Raw genomic sequence first — 22291 nt, forward strand, 5'->3', positions numbered from 1 at the left:
GCATTATCAGCTGATTTTTGTCAACACATATCATCCTAAACATGTTTTTAAGAAAAAAAATGTTTTGCCATCAACATTTATTGATTACATGATAGAAACATCGATTACTGTCATCTGAATGGTGGGCATTGATAAAGGTAAGTACAAGTAAATTGCATGTTGCGTCACCACTGTTCAAACTTCAGGGCTTGAACTTCCGTTTCTTCGAACTCCTGGAATGTTCAGCGGCAGGGAGGTCTCTCTTCAGATTCCAACAGTAGTCAGCCATCATGACTGCGTCCCAGCGACCCTGATACCTGGTCTCCATCTCCTTCATGTCCTGATGGAATCTCTCCCCTGCTCGTCACTCATTGAACCCAGGTTCTCAGGAAACCGGTTCATATGTGAAAATAGGTAGTGCATCTTGATGCTCATGTTGCAGCCCAGGTTTCTGAAAGCAGTCAGCATGTTGTTGACAAGTTCTGCGTAGTTTCTGGCCTTATTGTTGCCAAGAAAGTTCTTCACTACCAAAACAAATGTCTTCCACGCTTCCAGTTCCACTTCGTTCATTGAGTTTTGAACTCTGGATCTCTGATGAGCTGACGGATCTGAGAACCATCAAAGATGCCAGCTTTCAACTTCTCCATGGTCAATCCTGGAAAAGCCTGGCACAAGTAAGTGAAGCAGTCACCATCTTTGTCCAGAGCCTTGGTGAACTGCTTGATTAAGCCGAGCTTGATGTGCAGCGGTGGGAAGAGTATTCTGTCTCTGTCCACCAGAGGGTCGTTGATGACGTTCCTTTCTTTGCATGGCACCAATTCCTCCCGCACAGGCCAGTCCTTCTTCGTGTAATGCTGAGCACGGTCCCTACTATCCCACATGCACAGAGAACATGGGTACTTGGTGAAGCCAGACTGTTGTCCCAACAAAAAGTTCACCATCTTCAGGTCAACACAAATAAACCACTTATGCTGATCATAACCAATTTTCTCCAGCACGTACTTCACCACTTCATACTTCTCCTTCAGTGTAGTCAAGTGAGCGATTGGTACAGAGGCAAACTGGTTGCCGTTGTGTAGCAGAACACATTTCAGTGATCGCTTGCTGCTGTCAATGAACAGTCTCCAATCTTTGGGTTCGTACTGTGGCACTCCAAGCTTGAGCAGAAGCGCATGTCATAAATTGGCACATGTAGGTATTGTACATTCTTCAGAGTTCGTTATTTCAAGAAATACAACTTTTTTGTATCACATTATTACAAAATCTGCCCCATTAACTTTAGTTTTGATCCACGAACTTTATGCTTTGCCTCACCAATTTTTGGAAGATTTTGAGGTTTTATGACTTCAAACTGATCCCTTTTCGACATAATCACCTAGAACTTTCGTACCTGAATACTTCTTGTCATTAAAATAATTATTTCCAATCAAAACAATTATTTGACATGACATTTTACCCCACCAACTTCTTCTAAAATGCTCCACACATGCGTACATGTGAACAAAAATGTAAAAAACGACATGTGGCCATATCTCAAAAACTTGACCTGATTGAACAAAACTAATGTGAGTTTTGGATTCAGCGCATCAGATTCGTCCTAAATCAGCTTAAAAAATGCAGACAACAAATTTGTTGTTGACCAGTGTAATTGGTGAGTTGTCAAATGTTACTGCTTCATCTATTGCCGATATTGCTAGACTAGCTCCATTTAGCCTAGCTACAGACGGTAGCAATGACAGTGGTGAGGCCCAGCTATATCCTGTCCTGATTTCGTACTATGACAACAGTGCTGGGATTGTGAAGCAAGGTTTGCTAAGTTTGCCTGCGTGCAAACAAGATTCCACTGGAGAAAACATTTTCAAACTGCTTGATCATGAGTTCAGTGACAGGAAAATTCCGTGGGGAAATTGTGTTTCCTTTTGTGCTGATAATGCCTCTGTCATGGTGGGCAAGCACAAAGGAGTCGCTGCTTATATCCACAAACAAAATCCAGAGTGCTACATCATGGGATGCCCTTGCCATATGATGCACAATACGGCCAAGAAGGCGGCTCAGGCCTTACCCATTGAATTAGATGACTTTCTCATCGATATTTACTACTACTTGGACAAAAGTAGTAAACGCGTCAAAGGAGTGAAAGCACTGCAAGAACTCTGTGATGCCCCAACACACAAGATTCTTAAGCATGTCGCAACAAGGTGGCTGTCCCTTGGTCAGTGCCTAGACAGGCTGATTGAACAGTGGGAGCCACTTCGCCTCTTCTTCAAAGAAGAAGTACGAAGAAAAATGCAACCAACTGTAGCCAAGACTCTAACAACGAGCAAGAAGGACGGCACTGTATCTACTGCCAGTACTGGCACTGCAGGATCAAGCACTAGTGGAGCAGCATTCACCACTACCACTGCAGTATCTGCTGCGAAGAAGACAGCAGGGACAGCACCAAAACCAATGCTGAGAGCAGGTAGCATCACTGGCCCTTCATCACGTTCATCTACAAAGCAGATCCCTTCAAGTTTTGCAAGCAGATCGAGAAAGACTGTGATAGTCCCATCTACAGGCAAAGAAGGACCCAAGTTAAGTTCTGCTTTTGCCAAATCACTTGATAGAAGCTCAGCAAAACCTTCGAATCAGAGGTCTTCTTCCTTGGCTGCACCTACCTCAAGCTCTCTCCTCAAACGTAAAATTGGATCTGGTACTACGAGTCTGACCTCTTCTGCTGGCAGTAAACGCAAGTGTGATCGCCCTGCGGCTAAGTGTACTACGAGTTCTACAACTAAAAGTGCATCTTCCTCAAACACTGTGCAGGAATCTAGAGAAAAACGTGTCAACAGGATGTTCTTGTCTCCACAAACAAAACTCTATTGTTTCTTCCTTCGATATGCGAACAAGCTTTTTGAGAAGGGGAATCTTCTGCTCCAAAGAGACGAACCCTGTATTCATCTCCTGCATGGAGAATTGAATGGTCTTCTGAAAGATATCTTCGTACGGTTTTTGAAACCATCGGTGTCATCGGTTGCTCTGGTAAATGTACCCTTCTCTGACAGAAATCATCAGAAGAATGATGAGGACCTCATGATTGGGAACGATGCCAAACTGTATATAAGGGAACAAAGGAGTCTCAAGAAATCCACCTTCACTCTGAGTGAGTCAGACATCCAAGGTTTCTTCAGTGCAGTTCGCTCATATTATGTGAAAGCCTGCAATTACATATTCAAAACCTGGCCGCTAGATGATGAATTAGCCAAGCATGCTCAGGTGCTGGATGTTAAGCTACACCAAGAAGTGGGGTTTGACTGTGTGGAGTTTTTCATCAAGAAATTCCCCTGTCTGTTCAGTGGCGGTGATAGTGACATAGACAGTCTTGAGAGTGAATTCGCTCACTACCAGGCAGACGCCTCCATAGCTACAATTGCTACTGAGACAGTGAGAGTGGATGAGCAGTGGCATCGGGTTTCACAGCTCACAGATCCCTGCACTGGTGCCAAGAAGTATCCTAATTTGAGCAAAGTGATGAAGGGAATCTTGGTCATTCCTCATTCGAACGCATCATGTGAGCGGGCACTCAGTCTTGTTCGGAAGAATCATACTGAATTTCGTCCCAATTTGAGTGTCAAAACCCTGGAAGCTCTCTTAATTGAAAAACTAGCTCATAGCATCCCTTGCTACCAGAGAGAATACAGCAAAGACATAATCAGAAGGGCTAAAAGAGCCACACAGCTGTCACTCAGCAAAGCTGCCATGGAAAAAGCAAGCAGCAGTAGTACCAGCCAGTAAGGTAAGAAAAATATTGCTTCTTTTGTGCTTTTTGTTAATCTTTGATTGTCCCCTAACTTACTAATATTAACATACATGTAACATTAAAAAGTGCACAATTTTCCCCTTTTTTTGTTCAAAAAGTGGGAATTCTTAACATGTTAAATGCTCCAAAATAGGGCTCAGAGGGCACTAGAGAGCGTCTAGAACCCCAGAGCTTCCAGGGCCCTAAGGCGGGCCATGGACCCCGGCGCAAGGGTCGAGCGCTCCGCGCTCGAGATGTGCGCTTCACGCACATTATTTGGTGTCGGTTGCAAATCCTCCCTAATTCTGATTTCCAAAAGTTGGCATCTCTGTAGATTGTTTAGATACCTTGTCAAGCTCTTATCTGGTCAGACGTTTTGATTTATTTTCTCCTTTCCCCATTTGACCTGTAGCTTTGCCACAAGGCAATCTGATTTCTAAGTTGCCCAGCACATGAAATCCACGTGTACAGTCTGTTTTTGGGTTGCTTGAACCATGTGTTTGCAATTACAAACTCATTCCCCACACTGAACTCCAGCATTCACTCCGCTGGTTCATTTCTGATACAAAGTCTGTGCTTTCATGTGAGCCCTGGTGCTCCTGCTTCTCCATTTTTTTTTTGCATTCCATTTTCCCATCATCGTTGGGACATCTCCTTTTGACACTTATTCTACCATTTCCTGAAACTTCCATAAAACTCTTCCACATTTTCTTCATCTCCAGCAGAAGTTGGAGCATGTGTTTTGAATGATGGTGGTGTTCACTGGATGTCCTTTCAACCTCACTGACAGTAACCTATCATTGACTGGGTTGCATCCCCGGACAGACCCTGTCCTCTTCTTATTGCAAATCGATGCCATTACATTTCTTTTGCAGGTTAGTGACCAGAAAAGAGCATTTTCTAATCATCAGATTGAAACTGCCCCAAGATAATCCTCTCCCTGGCATCAAGGCCATGCAGCCTATTACAGGCAACATGTGCCAGCTGCCTGCATGGCCATCCACCACCGGCTCGTATGGCTTCATATAACCCTGATCTTGAGGATAGAATAGGTAGCTCACCTTGCCCAAGGGTGGCTCATGGGTTAATGAATGCAATGGCCACCTCCTTTAAAAAGGATTGCTTCCTTTACCCTATTAAACCCTTAGCCTTTAGTGTAAAAATAACCTGAACCGCAGGGCAGTGGTGGATTTGGATTCAGGATTTCCTTCCCTTCGATGAGCTGCCTAACAAGGCTAATGAGCCCCATCGCCCCGAAGCAGTGACAGCATACATTGTTTAAGTGTTAAGTTTCACGCCATAGAAAAGCAAAGACAAAATATTGATGAAACAACCAAGTGAATTAAGCAACAGGACGAAGTGAAATTGAATTTTAATATCATGTGACTGCAGGGCAAGGTATAATGGGCAGGGTGGAAAGACCACAAGGGTGAGAGGCAGGTGATTATTGACCGGTTCTGAACACTGACTGCTATCAAATGTTGTTTGCATGCACATTCTCATTTAGAGCATTTAACAATGCAGAGCTTTGCCAGGGTACATGGATAACAGTACATCTCAAAATGAGCAATCAATATTAAAGTATATCTGCTTGCGGACTGGACACACACCTGTCCTTTCCGGAAGGTTCAAAGCTTATCCACAAACCTCGATACCTGTGCATTAAATAACACTTTTCAGTTCAAAAACTGTAATGTTGCTGTGAACCAAACCCACCCTGCATTTCTCTTTCCTGCAGGACTGTTGTTAATTGCCATCCATCCATCTTGTCATCTCACTTTTCTGTTTAATGTACGACCCATCCCTCAATCCTGGATTCAGCTTTCGAAATCCCAAATATAAAAACAATAACTGTAATAATAATTTTTAAAAATAATAATAAATTGCATTCCCTTCTTAAAATATTTTATGAAAATCATAAAAAATGGAAAACTGTCATTATTCAAAATTCCAGGTAACATAATGCTGACAGTCACAATTAACCATGCAGGATTTCTATTGTCTCATTAACCTCCATTACATCTCATAAACCTTCTCAACGAACAATGATCTTGAAAACGATTACAATGTGCGTCAGCTTCAAGACGAGATGTTCTTCAACCTTGTTTTAATATTGCTTGAGCCTGATAAAATATCAATTCCCTCTCTCCCAACTGAACAAACTGTCTTCAAACTGTGTATATACATAGATACAAGCCGGTAGGCAACATGGGTGGTCGCAACATGGTTCCATACTAGTCACACAGTTTTTGACGGATCAGGCTGAAATATTTTGACAAAGAGGTTGATTATAGTGCGCATAAATGCCTGGAAGCCGATTTTTGATTTTCTAAAAAATAAAATGTTTAGGATTTTTCAAAAAATTCAAAGTCCCGTTGCTACACAACGGTGGCGTCCATAGCAACAGTGCTCAAAAGCATACAACTAGATCCTGGTATGAACCTACCTGTCAAGTTTCATCAAAATCGGTTGACTCCTCTGGCCTCCAGAGCTGTCCATTACATACATACAAACATACAGACAAACGGAAAAACTCAGAATAAGGGTAGTCTCGTGACCACCCAATATATATATATATATATATATATATATATATATATATATATATATATATATATATATATATATATATATATATATTTTTTTTTTGTATATATATATATATATATATATATATATATATATATATATATATATATATATATATATATATATATATATACATACACTAGGGTGAAGCACGTCAAAAATGACAGGGCCAAAATGCATCTGTTTCTCGAGTCCTGCAGCCAACCTTTGCCTTGCATTTGCCCTCCTTCTTTCAGCATATTCCTGGCTTTCGTTTTTGCATCGCACTCTCCTGTATTCTGCTTGTGATTGTAGCTTCGCCGCCGCCTGCTCCTCATTCTGCCTCTGTCTTTGCCTCCGCTTCCACTCACATGCTAATCTTCTTCTTCTCCTTCTTTCGGCTGCTCCTGTTAGGGGTCGCCACAGCGGATCATCCGTATGATCCGCATAGTGATTTGGCACATGTTTTACGCCGGATGCCCTTCCTGACGCAACCCTGGTCGCCTCTTACGACACAGGGATATGGTACACCTATTTTTAACCGGGGTATACACCGGCCCAGTATACTGGTACTCATTTCGCCGACCTCGGAAGGATGACAGGCTGAGTCGACCCCCTGGTGTATTAATTCAGTGGCCCAACGGGGCTTGAACTCAGGACCTTTTGGATCCCAAGCCGCTGCCCTAACCACTGCACCAACACCAGGCTTCCACTCACATGCTAATCTTATCAGCATGAAAAAAGAAAAAGTAATACTGTGCTCCCATCCATAATTAGTACCTCTCCACACTTGTACAAAGAAATAATATTGAATGTTGTTAAAAAAAACAGTAAAAGTAAAATGATGATATTTTTACTGCAAATAAAAATGACTAATGTCTCACCTCTCGCGTTAGAGTTGTGAAATAACCGGAATGGTCTTGCAATCAACCCAAATTTAGATGAGTGTAGTAAAAGTCTTGGATGGCATAAATTCACCTTTCCTGAGTGGAAACAAAAAATGGGAAATGGCACTAAAATTGATTGTGTGTGTGTGTGTGTGTGTGTGTGTGTGTGTGTGTGTGTGTGTGTGTGTGTGTGTGTGTGTGTGTGTGTGTGTGTGTGTGTGTGTGTGTGTGTGTGTGAGTGAGAGAGTGATGCTACTCCTACAGTTCTGGGCCAATTACATCCACACTTGCTACATAGGATCAGCATAACCCCAATCAGTGCATAGGGGGGTGCATTTATCTTTGTCAGTAGCGTAGGAGTAGTGGGGAAGGGAGGAGAATGGAAATTCTCTCTGTAAATGTGTATCGTGTAGCACCGCTCCATGTTGGAGAGAGTATTACAAGTCCCACCATTTACTGTGCAGTATTCCCCACATCTTCCAGTGCAGTGAGGTGTTTTGAATTACGCAGCAAGAGGTATTTTAGAGCGGTATTTTGAATTACATGCTTGAATAAGGATATAACATGACCCTCCCTGGCTGCTTCCTGAGGGAGTGGATGCTTCTAGTTTAGATAATACATGCTGTTGCTGAAATGACTTCTGGGGGTCAAAGATTCTTAATATAATGTAGTTATTTCCTCATATTGAATGTTTAGCATAAGCATCAAGTAATTAATTGTGATATTGGATATGCATCACTATTATTTCAACAGAGACAACGTCTCCCTTTCCCAATGTGTGTTTCTAAAATTATCAACCCATTTGCCCAATTTATTAATATCCTACCCTTTGGAATCTTTCCTATGTGTCTCTCTTTATCATTCATTCAGCTTTGAGGTACTATCCGAGTGGGAACAAAGTCTCGGACCACTCAAGACCTGAGAGGGTCTTATAGTGGACAACTGGGAGATGGGCGGTCCCTCACCAATCAAACGGGCCTTCTGGCCATTAGTGAGGAGGGGTGGGGCATGGCATGTCGCCAATGACGTGCATGGCCGAGACTATAAAAGGGAGTGATGCAATTGGCTTGGGAGCAGATGCATACTGAGCTTGTGCGAGAGCTAGCTGAATAGGGGTTGCTACCCAGAATGAGCCTTTGCTGCTGCACCCCTAGCCATGCCTCCATGCAGCAAACCATGCCCACTCCCCACCCCCTACCTTGTCCGAGCTCCTGTCTGCAGCGGAACTGTTCCTTGCCTGCCCGTGGCACCCTTTGGGATTTGCACAGCACCTGGTGTTTCAGTCTTGTCAGTCTCTATCTTCCATCTACTGTGGCATGTGTGATGGGCCCCAAGGTATAAATAATTCAGGATTGAGATAATGAGATAATGGTATTGAGATGGTATGAGAGATAATGAGATAATGGTATTGGCGATTTCCATTAGCAGCGATATTATGATGTAGTCACAATACAATAATTCAGGTAAATTGGTTTGTGGGCACATATGCCGGGAGAGGGTTAAGGGGTTCGTTTTAATTTTCTTATTGAGTATTACTGTGATTGCTTATTTTGTTTCCTTCCCCCATGCCATTATGGCTTTATTAAATAAACTTGGTCTCAGGGGTGAATTCTGTCTGTGGGGGCTGCTTCATCTGATGGTTTATAAAGCCCCGTTAAGGGATCAATTGGCCACGGTCCACACCGCTTATTATAAGATCGCATCACATGACTCAGGTTGCTCAACCGCATATTAGATCAGTCGCATGATATAATCTAATTTTTTTGAAGAGCAAATAAACATTTTTAAAAAGCTAATAAGAGTTGTTTTTTTTTAAAACAGTATAAGAAGAAAAAATGCAAAATAAGACACAAAACATGAAAATCACAATATTACACTAACATGAAAAACAAATACACTTAATATGCAACTCAGATGGGATGAAAAAGAAAAAAAACAAATTCCACATCAAATCTCTCTCTCGAGAAATCATGATAAAACAGATATAAACGCACCAAGATGGCAAGCTAAATTAAAACACAATTCATACAAATATTACACATGTAATTGAGATATACACCTACATCACAGAGTTCAGCATTTCGGTCAAAAAAGGAAATTGTCGAATACTTTTAGGTTGTAAATTAGGTTACAGCTTCAAACAAAAAAAAAATGCCATCTCAACCTTATTGAAGCATTTTTCAGCCTTCCAAGCACTTTCAAAATGACAAGTTACCAGCCAACTATCATGCCAAGCTTAGATAACAATTTTACCAAAAATTCCCTGCATCAACAACCATGATCTTTTCCACCCTCATGAGTCCTCCCCACACCCACCACTTTCTGGGTTTCCCAGTTACCAGGGTTTCCCCTCGCTCTCCTCTTACTTTTAGCTCTTTATTTCTTGATTTTTTTTAAAAACCTTTTTTGAAATTTCTCTTTCATTTCTGCTTCTTTCCTGGTTTTCTCTTCCACCTTTGTGATTGAGACTTTGCAGCTGTATCCATCTTGTTCACCCCATGTCCTCCTCCCCCTTGCTCTCATTCTTCCTCATGTCCTTTATTCCTCCAAGCCTCCCTCGATTTTGTCCCTCTACCCTGCTGTTGTTTTTTTTCTGTGACGTCCTGGTGTATGCTGTGTCCTAGCTCCTCCACAAGCTTCGACCCTGTATAAAAACAAGCTCGAATGAGCTAAAATCTTCGTCCTCTTAATGATGACGTCATAAAGACGAATATGACGCCATTGTGATGTATCTATCAGGTTTGCCATAAATTATCTGTGCTCATGCCTGGCTTGATTCCCACAAACAAAATTCAAACAGCTTGCCTAGTTTCAGAGATAATGGTATTGGCGATTTCTATTAGCAGCGATATTATGACGTCAACTTTTTTTCCAGGAAGAATTTCCAAAATCGGAGATGGTTACTCCCTGCGCGTGGGCTTTTTGCATATACATGGCAAGTTTCACGAAGATACGATGAAAACTCTGGGTTGTGAAACAAAAAATGTCAAAAAATAGGAATGACGTCATAAAAAATGATATGACGTCATAGTGATGTATCATATGTGCGGTAATTCATCTCTGCTAATGCCCCGTTTGATTCCCGCCAACATAATTCAAAAAGCTTGCCTCGTTTCGGAGATAATTTTTAGGCGATTTCCATTAGCGGAGATATTTTGACATCATAACTTTTTCTAGGAGGAATTTTCAAAATCGGAGATGGTTACTGTCTGCGCAGGGTATTTTTACATATATACGCCAAGTTTCAGGAAGTTTCGATGAAAACTGTAGGCTGTGAAACAAACTAGGAAGAATTTCCAAAATCGGAGATGGTTACTGCCTGCGCGTGGGCTTTCTGCATATACATGGCAAGTTTCATGAAGATCCGATGAAAACTCTGGGTTGTGAAACAAAAGATGTCAAAAAATAGCAATGACGTCATAAAAATTGATATAACGTCATAGTGATGTATCATATGTGCGGTAATTCATCTGTGCTAATGCCCTGTTCGATTCCCGCAAACAGTATTCAAAAACCTTGCCTAGTTTCGGAGATAATTTTTAGGCGATTTCCATTCGCGGAGATATTTTGACATCATAACTTTTTTTCTCGGAGGAATTTTCAAAATCAGAGATGGTTACTGTCTGCGCAGGGTATTTTTACATATATATGCCAAGTTTCAGGAAGTTTCGATGAAAACTGTAGGCTGTGAAACAAAAAAGTCCACAACAACAACAACGTGAGTAAGACTTAGATCCTCCTCCACGAGGATCTAAAAAGCATCCTTGTATGTTGTATAATATAACTTCCATTGAGGTGACCCTATTCAGTGTTTTTGTCTGGTCTCTGGTCTTGTGATAGTATGAAGGCAAGTTATCTCATTATAGTGGGGCAACTTAGCTAAATATAGCATAACAATTGTGCATTTTGTGAGGAAAGCACCAAATTTGGCACACTAGTAGCCTATCATATTATGAACAGATTTGGATATTGGGCCATCTCAAAATTTTTGATGGCAGTGGAAAATGGCTGCTACAGCCATCAGCGGCTGAATTTGAGATGGCCCAATATCCAAATCTGTTCATAATATGTTAGGCGACTAGTGTGCCAAATTTGGTGCTTTCCTCACAAAATGCACAATTGTTATGCTAAGTTTCCCCACTATTATGAGTTGATTTCTCTGCTGTCTCCCCCTTGATCCCTTTTTTTCCCCACAGGATGTTGGTAATGCCAGGTGCTGGCAGGATGGTCTGGAAGCATGTATGCACACTCGTGCTGGCAGGATAGCCGAGAATTGCGCACACTCGCCTCTATGCTATCTCGCCTGGGTTTGAATCCCTACCCAGCTATAAACTGTCATCCTGGTATTTTACAGCAGGGTGATTCATCAATGTTTGTGTGTGTCCCCCGGATGGACGTCAAATGGGATTTTCCTGTCTGCCGGCATGACTTGGTGGACGCCAAAGATCCTACGGTGTCCTTCGCAAAGAGTAGGTGAGCTATCGCCGGCACTCTGAACAAATTCCAAATTCTTGCCTGAACCTTCGTCGAATGTCAGGTCTGGCAAGCCAGTTCGTGAAAGATTGGGCTAAGCTTGCCACATCCAACCCAACAAAAACGTGGGAATAAATGTGGCTGTAAAGAAGAAGGAAAAGAAGAAGTTTAAGTCACTTTAAACGATTTTAATTATCTTCGACACAATGACATTCACCAGGTTAATGCGCGTGTGCATGCATGTGCCTTTCGAGTTTCACAACTTATCATCTGGGGAATAAAAAGTTGTGCAATACGTTCTGAAATAGACTTCTGAAACTAGGGATCACATTCTGCCAATCTTTTTGCCTGCTTTAATGGGTGCTCAATAGCAAGACAATGGGCTTCAGTGCACAGAAAGTACGGATCTCAAGATAGCCATCTTTCACTGAGGGAAGGCTTGAAGGATGAGTCACCCTGGGAGCTGGAAGTGTGAAGTGGGTTTCACTGATAACTGTGTAATCACTTGCTTTGGTAAAGTAAGCTCTCTTTATCTGGGCAAACCTCATCCACTCGCCACTTGCTTCAGACCTCGATCTTTGGGAAACTGATGCATGGTGAACGATATGGAGACTCTCACCATCGGGAAGAAAATATTTTCTTGGTAAGATATAACCTTGCTTGTTTATGCCTAATATAAAGCTGCAACCAATGTGTTCCTCATATTACATCAGCAACGCACGCACGCACGCACCCACGCACGCACGCACGCACATGACAAAACCAATAAAAATCTCACTGGGAAAGTCCAGTCATTGATCTTTTCTTCGATGTCAAGACGCATTAACATCTTCCTATCATTCATATGCAGTCTATCATCCATTTTCGTGGGGGGTGCTGCTGTCCTGCTGATGCAGTGCCCCCTGTTACCAGTAAGCTCGCATTCGTAAGTTACTTCCTATCTTATTACCTCGGCTACTGAAGGTGGATGGAGATTATGTTTTCACCCCTGTCTGTCTATCTGTCTCTGTCTGTCTGTGTGTGAGCAGGATATCTCACAAAGTTATGGACATATTTGGATGAAACTTGGTGGACAGGTTGAGTGGAAGACGAGGACGAATTGATTCGATCTTTGTGAAGATCCGGATCTGATTTCGGATCCGAGAATTATTTAATTTTTTAAGTGGTTCTTCACCATTGAGAGATGGGGCCAAAACTATATACAAGGCCTGGCGAAGAGGAGTGATGTAAGTGACATTTTTTTAATGATATGATGATGATAGGCTCGGATGATAGGGTAAGGGTTAAAATAGTGCTATATGGCATTAACTCCAAAATGGCCGATGTGTCCCTTACATCACTCCTCCTCGCGGCACCTCATATATATATATATATATATATATATATATATATATATATATATATATATATATATATATATATATATATATATATATATATATATATATATATATATATATATATATATATATATATATATATATATATATATATATATATATATATAGTATGATATCGCAAAAAGTTGTTGACGAGTTATGACAAAACTTGGCGGATGAGTTGGTTAGGTGATGAGAACAAACTAATTCGATTTTGGTTCAGGTCCGGATTCAGATCCGACCTATAGGTGGGCTACAAAATGTAAACTGTTCAGCCTGGTGGAGGTATGTGCTCCGCCAAGTGCCGTTCTTTTCTTTATTTCAGAAGCTTTTATGCACTCTCTTTACTTACTTTCTTATCTTTGTCCTTTATCTCAGTACACATGGGGACGATGCTGTTTGATCACCAGCGAATATATTGTTTGCTCGATAACTCTGGGTAGGCCTGTTTGCCATTGCTTTGCATTGCTCCTGAAGCTGGGGATCCCAGGTTCAAAGCCCAATTTGTGATGTGTGTGCAAGCATTTCCTTTAACCTCCATTGCTTCATCTTCAGCTCGTTAATGACCTTTAATGATTCACCTGGAAGCTTTTCTGTAGTTCTCACGATCTCAACGTTCTTCGTTTAACTTCTGAAGTTCTCACCTTGAAGGAGGATGGCCAACACTTCATATCAGGTCAGGCCATCGTTTTGACCAAGTGCTTGTCCCAATTCTTTCACAATGCTGTTGAACTGTAATACAGAAGTTGGGGACCATCTTCCATGTAGATGATCAGGGTACATTGTTACACACTAGTGGGTGGCCGTACTTGCGTGGCTGTACGTGCAAACCAAAAAATATAAAATAAAAACTTTCAAACAACCACACAGGCCGTTCCTTCGCTCTCGTAAACGACGACTGGATTGGGGCATTGTGTTTATCTATAAATGCACATAAGAAATTGAGAAATTATTAGAATACAGTAAGTCATCACTATCCGGAAGTGGTGCGTGCCCGTACAGAATGTTCACGTGCATTCCACGAATTATCGCTTGCATTGAAGTAACAACTGCTGCGTTAATTACAACTAACAACTTGCACACACAGAGTTAATTAAAATCAAGTTTACCTTCCTGTCTTTGCTTGCCATGACATTCGCTGCCATTGACCATTGCCACTCCTACGCCACGATAACTAAATGGCGTCCTTTCCCCATCGGCCACGCCTACACAGTAACGTGTCCTGTCATTGGTTTGGTAAATAAATGGCCGCAGCAACGTGTTTTGTCATTGGTTTGGTAAATAAATGGCCATAGCTTGGAAACCACTTATCCAATTAATATAAAACCTTCAAAAGGCACATCCACAGGGCCCCTGCAATATACCTGGCAAGTTTCAATTGGATCGGACCAGTGGTTGTCGAGAAACAGTGGACACACACACATTGCTAGAATTATAGATATTTGATGCACCATCAGGTGCTCTGTGTTATATGAATGAGTATGGACATTAGACATGGAGAAAAGGAAGCAATGCACATTAGACAGCAATTGTTACTGCACTTACTCGTGGGACGTGCAAAAAGTTGTCAGAACTGGATTACTCAATAGTCCTAAGAAACGAAACATGCAATCGTACTGCATATGCGTACGCACATCCCGAACCTTGTGTCGCAGGACAGCTTTGATGGGTCTCTGCAGATGTTTGCAAAATGGGGAATGTGAAATCCATATTCCACTTTTGTCAAACCACCCGTTTATCATATTTCCCATCATCCCAGCAAATTTGCTTATTTGGCCAAAATATTCCTTTCTTGGCCTGGAAGGTGACACTGTTTGTGATAACTTTGGGGTTGTCTCATTTGGAATGATTGCCAGATATGAGTGCACCACTTTTCCAAATAAAGATACAATCCTGCCTTTCCAAACGAATACCATATCGAACAGAAACCTGGAATTATGGTGTGGGCCATTGGTGTGCACTTTTTCCAGCAGAAACAAGAAGCTATTATCCATCAAAATGAGGGCCTGCACAAACGATGCAAGCATTCACAAGTGATGCCTGGTGTTAGCTTAATCGTTAGGGTGGTGGGCTTGGGATCCTAGGATCCTGAGTTCAAATCCCACTCAGCTGTTGAATTAATACCAGGTGGGGTTAACTCAACCTGTCATCCTTCCGAGGTCGGGAAAATGAGTGCCAGCATGCTGGTATACTGTGTCGGAGTGGTAGCTCGTCCAGGATTGTGTTCAATAGCGAAGAAGACTGCTTCGGCGGCACCAACGCTCTGCACAGAGTATGGTTTCAATGGATAGATGGATTCACAAGTGCGGTTTGAGACACTGCCGTGGACCATGTTTGGCAGATATTTATCAATGTGTTGCCAAGTCTGCTCTGACAGCAATGCACCAACAAAGTAACTACTCCATATTGTTAAATTTCTATGCTGGCACTTTGTAATGGAATCCTCAAAATGGTGCTCTGGAGGACTAATCCTTCACAAGAACAATTAGCCATACAACCAATGAAGGAAGCCAATATTCTTCTTATTCTTCTTCTTTCCTGTGCATCACATTGCTGTGGCTGCGAGTCGCATCATTGACCGAGGGTGCGGCTGTGCCGCTGATGGCTCTTGGTAGGTTGGAGGAGGAATTCTGCAATTCAGAATGTAAAGAATTTTGCAATTTTGGTATACCTTACTTCATATAACAATAGATGTCCCATCCAGTAATTTGGACCACTTTTTTTGCATTGCAATTTTGATGATCGAAGATATTATTTATATCCAAAATACTGTACATGGTTATTTCTCCCATATTGCAACAGCATCATCGTTTCATAGTCTTAATGATATCTGAATCGTTTAAAGCTTGCTGAATCCCTTTTCATGTTCGTCTTTTTTTTAAGATAAGCTGTTATTTCTCTCCACTATGCAAAATAACCCCCTCACCGACTCCCCCACTTAATGCACCTTTCCACCACTTTGCTTATTTAACAGGATTTCAAGAGCTAATGGAAAGTTTCAGAAAGCTTTATGGCCACAAACTACTAACGGTAATGAGTACAACATAAAATCTGATACGTATGTTGACTTAAGAAGCTTGCGAAGCCCAGTTTACCAATTCAGAATCTCAAAACCCAACAATGGTCGAGACAGACTTGACTATCAGAGGCTGACCATATCTGAAAATTGCTCAACCCATATCTCTGAAACTAGTGCCGCCTCCTCCCCACTGGACCTGGTTATGATTAACTTTCCATACAATTTCTCCTATTCCTCTTCCCCTGACTCCTCTGACCATGCTGTTGCCAAAGCTCATATCTCTCTTCCCAGTACAAGGAAGCATCCTCAATGCCAAGCCTGGCGTTGGCTAAACGGTTAAGGCTTGAGATTTTAGGGTCTTCAGTTTCAGCCCTTGTCGAACCGTTCAAATAACACCAGGTGGGTTGACTCAGCTTGTCGTCCTTTCGAGGTCAGCAAAATGAGTACCAGCTTACTGTTGGCAGAGGCACCGCATCGGCGGCACAGCTGTGCTTCCAGAAATGATGCAACCAGCAGGCACAGGCTGGATACGAAACAACAACCACCTCAACACCAAATAATACAGCTGCTTGCACAAGATATCCACTAGAGAGTGCAATCTACCTCCTCTCAAAAGGATTCGGCTGCACTCTCCACTGTATCTGATATTGTTCCCACCTGTGAATGCTTTCACAAAAGCCTACTTTCTCCTGTGCATCTCATCTCATGCCGGTTCATCTCATCCTGTCTGTGGCAAATGATCCTCTTAGCTCTCCTTCTCCTTCATGTGCAGCACAAGGCTGCAGGTAGCATCATTGCCTGAGGGTGCAGCCATGTGGCTGATGCAGTACCCCCTATTACAGTACACCTTGATCTCTGACCATCAGTTTGGATTCCATCTCAGCCACTCAACATCGGACAGGGTGCTGTTCCTTTCTCAGCAATGGTTGGAGGCCCTCTACCTCAAACAAGAAGCAAGGACTATTTCTTTATAAATATCTCAGGCATTCAACACAGACTGGCATCCTGGTTTGCTTGGTAAACTTTCTGCCTCTGGCATAGAAAGCCGCCTTCATTCCTGGATTTATAACTTCCTCCACTCATGCAGTCAACACGTTGATGTCAATGGAACCCTTTATTTCTCCTCTCCCAGTGGAGGCTGAAGTGTCCCATGGTACATCGTCTTGTTGGTGCACCCAGTCTTGTTCCGCATCTACATAAATGACCGAATGCTCTGAAAACCCTCTTCCTTTGTACAGATGACCACAGCAGATTTTATAGTATCACCATACCACTAATGGGCAGAAAACAACTATGTCACTCTCAGCTGATGGAAATTATTAGATACTGGTGTGATAAATGGAACATGTCCTGGAAAATTTCACTGTCTCAACCTATCTCTCCGGAAGGATCGTCAAACAAATACACCAATCTATTTCTTTGGACAGCCACTGAAAGAGGTTCAACCTCTTGAATTTCTACGCTTCACCATCAATCATAACCTTTCGTGGACCACCCATTTTGTAAATATCATTTCAAATCTTTCCTTGGAAAAATCAGAACAGCTCACAGTTTATAAAGCTATGGAAGCCTTTGGCCCGATTGCATAAAGTGTTCTTCAGGAAAGATTTGAGGACTAACTTCAATATTTCTTAAAGTCTCTCCTTAAGGACATCCTTAATTTGAGGATCATTGCGTATTCAAATATTCCTTAAGTTTTTCTTTAAAACCTTCCTTAAACTCAAGGGAGCTTCCCTCCCTCCTCCCCCTCCCCCCTGTCCTTAAACACCAATGTTTGAGTTTACAAATGGCGCTCTTAATGGAAATTGGTCACGGAGAGGATGATTATTGTCACGCAAGCCGTTGTGAGCGTGTTTTCAGAGACCGCCTCAACCTGCTTGACGTCTATGATGATGAACACTTGTACCAATCATTTCAGTGTGACAGGAGATGGATCTACTGGCTGACAAACCTGTTGCACGAAGATGTCGACCATCCTCCACAGAGGAATTTTGCACTTCCAGTTGCGCTACAAGTTTGTATTTTTTGAGGTTCCTGGCTTGCGGTAGCTTTGAGTGCAGATACCATGAACATCCACAAATCAACGGTTTGCCGCATCATCCACAGGATGGTGGAATTCCTTCTTCGCTGCATTAGGGAGCTTGTTAGCTTCCTGGACGAGGAACGTTCCAACCAAGTGAAGCACGGTTTCTTATCCATGCACGGATTCCTGGGTGTGATCGGTGTCGTCCACTGCATACACACATCCATATACAAGTGCCACATGGACAAGAAGTGGACCACATCAACCACAAAGGATTTCACTCCATCAATGTGCGGAGCGTACGCGACCATGAGATGACGAAACATGGTTTCCAAACACCCTGGAGCGACGCATGGTTCTCGGATCTGGCACAAGTTCGCTCCACACTACCAGATTCAACAGTCACAGCATAATGTACTGATTCTTGCTTGGTGATAGTGGCTATTCATGCCATCCATGCTGGATGACCCTGCTCGCTCATCACAATGATCGAGCAGAAGAATGGTACAATGGCACCCTCACTCGAACAAAGACGATCATAGACAGGACATTTGGAGCCATGAAAAGAAGGTTCAACTGCCGCCACAACAGATTACGTCTATCGCCGCAGAGGGCCTGTCACGTCATTATAGCAGCTGTGGTCCTGCAACATCGCTCAGAGACGTGGGCGACCAAACTTTCTGGGAAAAGATGAGCTCCAATTACCAGCAGAGGAGTATCATTAAGTGATGGGCCAAAAAAAGGGTGCAGCGCAACACCAGGGGCTGATAGAACAATACGTCCAAAATTTAAAAATGACTGTACAGGGTAGCCGCAATGTCTTGTCAAGCCTTGTAAAAAATTGTGACGTTGCCTTTGTGTGCAGAGTGTTAATTTGTTTCCTTTTTCCATTTTTCAGATCGAGTGAACATAACCAAAATTTGAGTGAACGTAACCATAACCAAAATTTGAGTGAATGTAACCAAAAAAAACACAGATTTGTTTCTTCAGATTTTTGGATTGAGTAATGGAGCACAAACGGATCCACTGGACACTTAAGACTTGTGTCATATGCTGTAAAATGTCTAATGAAGTGAAAGAGTACAGTAAATGTATGTGGTATAACTTGTAGAACCCTTCATTCTTGCCAGCTAATATAGTGGGGCAACTTAGCTAAATATAGCATAACAATTGTGCATTTTGTGAGGAAAGCACCAAATTTGGTACACTAGTAGCCTATCATATTATGAACAGATTTGGATATTGGGCCATCTCAAATTCAGCCGCTGATGGCTGTGCCAGCCATTTTCCACTGCCATCAAAAATTTTGAGATGGCCCAATATCCAAATCTGTTCATAATATGATAGGCTACTAGTGTGCCAAATTTGGTGCTTTCCTCATAAAATGCACAATTGTTATGCTAAGTTGCCCCACTAATATGATAAAATGCAATGTCACAATTTTTACAAGGGGTGACGAGACATCGTGGCGAGACATTTTTACATTGCGAAACACTCTCTGAGCGGTGGCGCAGTGACTTGGGTAACATTTTCACTCTTTCATTACATCCAGTTTGCTTGTTGTTTTGCACCCATATTTCACTTTCATAATTTCACACTTTCTTCATTCTCGGAAAGTTTCCAAACATTTACTGTACGCATTAACGCATTTACAATAAAATGCTCAATGAAAATCAAATTAATTTTATACGAGAATCATTGTATTCCTCCTCCGTCCGGGAGCACGTGTTCTACATGCAACATATTATAAGTGTGTATGTAGCATTATAACAAGCGTCATTTAAAATTACATGTTCATTTTTAAATCAACAGCAATGCAAGTTGCTTGCAAGGAATTTCTGAACACATTTATCATGTGACTACATCCTTGACTGGGGAACTCATTCCTGAACGAAACTCCATTCAATTTCTAACCGCTGCCTCTTAATCGTTAGATAGTCTTTCTGGAGGGTGCGAGTCTACACCTCCAATTGCCTTTTTTTTTTTAATCTTATCTTCCAAATTTCGTTTTTGCAAGAACAAGACCTCTTTATGCAAGAGCAATTGTTCTTTCTGGATCAGAAGAACCTCCCTTTGAAGATCTTTGATCGGCATCTTTTACACATTGAAAGGCTGATTGCAGGATGCTTTGGAGCTATTGAGGTTGACCTCCAATATCTCGCCATTAACTGGGAGGTTGGTCACAGAGATGTCTGCCACTTGGTGGTTGTGGTTGGCCGGTCCACAGGTTCTTCTGAACCACTGCATTCTCACTCGGGAGGAATCCCACTTCTTTCAGGCCTGAAAACGTGAAATGTATACAAAGCTGAGAAGTGTTGAGATGAGAGATATAAAAGTTGAATATGGGTAAAATACTGACATGGATAGGGCAATCCATGCAAGCTGAATGCCTATATGATAATGATGACACTCACAATGATTAATCTGGATGATCATCATCATCTACAGTGGTGCAGCCACCAATGATCCCAACAATCGGTGACTCGAAACCAAAAATCTCCCACATCTTCGCAATGAGGGGGGACATAGGTGGAAGAGGTCTTCCACCTGAAATGCAAAGAAAGAACAATAAAAGTACCTGGTAGTGAATTGGGAATGATAACATACTGTTTGTGTGTGCATGAATGATCATGAAGCAGTCCACACCAATGCGATTTTTGGTGTGATTCTAGAAGTAGATTGGCACAAATTTTGAATTAGAAAGTGATGCTTCACCCACCGATCTTGCAGCTTTGTTTCAGACATTCGACGATTTTCCGTCGAGCGGGGGTCAGGACGTTGTCCCATCTGTTCCTCACTTCAGGCATGGTCCATTCAGCATGACCATCATCACCGCATGGAAAGCGCTTTACAATGGCCTCCTCTTGAGGATGCAGCGTGCAGGGCAGCCATGCCGGAGCATGCATCTCGCTTGTCGAACTACTTCAAGCCACATGGTCCGAATCTCTCCAAGTCCATCGCCGAGGCTATGACTGATCTGTTGAACATGGCCGTGACCACGGTGTAGCTGCATCGGAACCGGTCCGACCCGCGAGAATGACGGAATCATGTGGTTGTGGAAGGAGAACATTGAGACAATGACCGAGACCCAAGAGGAAGAGCAGCCGAGCGGGTTGAGCTCACGCAGCATTTGGAGTGAGCTTGCCATCAGGACGAACTAAGTGCTCCAGGCACTGGAGTGAGACGCACTCGGTCTCTTGTTGATGTGTGAGAACACATGGTCCTGGGTCCCAAACTGGCAGCTCCTGCTGCTCTGCGCCTCCACATCCATGGGGGTGGTGGTGAGAGTGTTTTTGGTTGAAGGCATGGAGGAAAATTTGGCTGAAGGTGAAAGAGGAGGCTATATTAGGAGTGAAGAGATTTTGGGAAATAAGCCTTGTCAAAGAGAAAAGGAAGATATTTTGATGAAGAAGAAGAATGAATGGGTTTTTCATTATGGAGTAATAAGCAGAGTAAGGCACTAAGATACATTTTGGAACCATGCATTAAATATATGTTTTTAAAAGTTGTGAAGAGGTTTTAAAGAAGAGAAATGTTTCCTAAAATTTGGAGATATTGATTGCAAAAGAAGGTTCAGGAGAATGAGATGGAGTTTCGAAAACAATTTTGATTCTTTCAGGTGTTGTTGGTGGTTGGGTTGTTCACGGTTGTTTGTTTTCTCCTGGTGAAGAATGAGAGATGTTTCGTTTTCATTTTTTGAGGGAGGAGGGAAAAGGATTCAGCTGAGGTTTCAGAAGTAACAAGAACAAAGAAGCCAAAATGAGGCAGAAAACGGAAGGGAAGCACACTCGACTATCACAGGTAGGCCCGGCTGAACTCGAGAGACAAACTAAACGATTCAACACAGCAGGACACCGATTGGGACAGAAGAGTTGAAGAAATACACAAAGAGAAAAACAGAAATAGAACCGAAAGAGAAGAATGCAATGTAAATAGTCGGGGGGAACTGAGCTCAGACGACCGAGGATGAGAGAGTGCCAAACGGTCGTACAGGTGCACTGATCCCTGAACCCGGCTGTATCAAATCTTCCTAGCACAACCCTCTTACTTGCAGGTTGCAATGTTTTTTAACCTCCTCTCTTGTTCTCCTTTTTTCCTGTTCATTCATTCTCTTGCTGATTGTGTGGAAGAGTTCCTGTGCTGCCCCACTGTCTGTTCATCCCCTTTGTCCACTTCCTTGAGCCT

The 22291-nt window shown here is 42.4% G+C and overlaps 1 protein-coding gene and 1 pseudogene across 1 annotated transcript in view; one reads left to right on the forward strand and one right to left on the reverse strand.

Moving 5' to 3' along the window:
- LOC147031637 (limbic system-associated membrane protein-like) overlaps positions 1 to 22291 on the forward strand; it is a 388857-nt gene that overhangs the window by 225260 nt on the left and 141306 nt on the right. The window lies entirely within an intron of this gene.
- LOC147031640 (uncharacterized) lies at positions 19987 to 21012 on the reverse strand (annotated as a pseudogene).

This window comes from Eptatretus burgeri, chromosome 2, assembly GCF_056783735.1.
Source record: "Eptatretus burgeri isolate ZD-2024b chromosome 2, Ebu_testis_v1, whole genome shotgun sequence".
Lineage (NCBI taxonomy): Eukaryota > Metazoa > Chordata > Myxini > Myxiniformes > Myxinidae > Eptatretus > Eptatretus burgeri.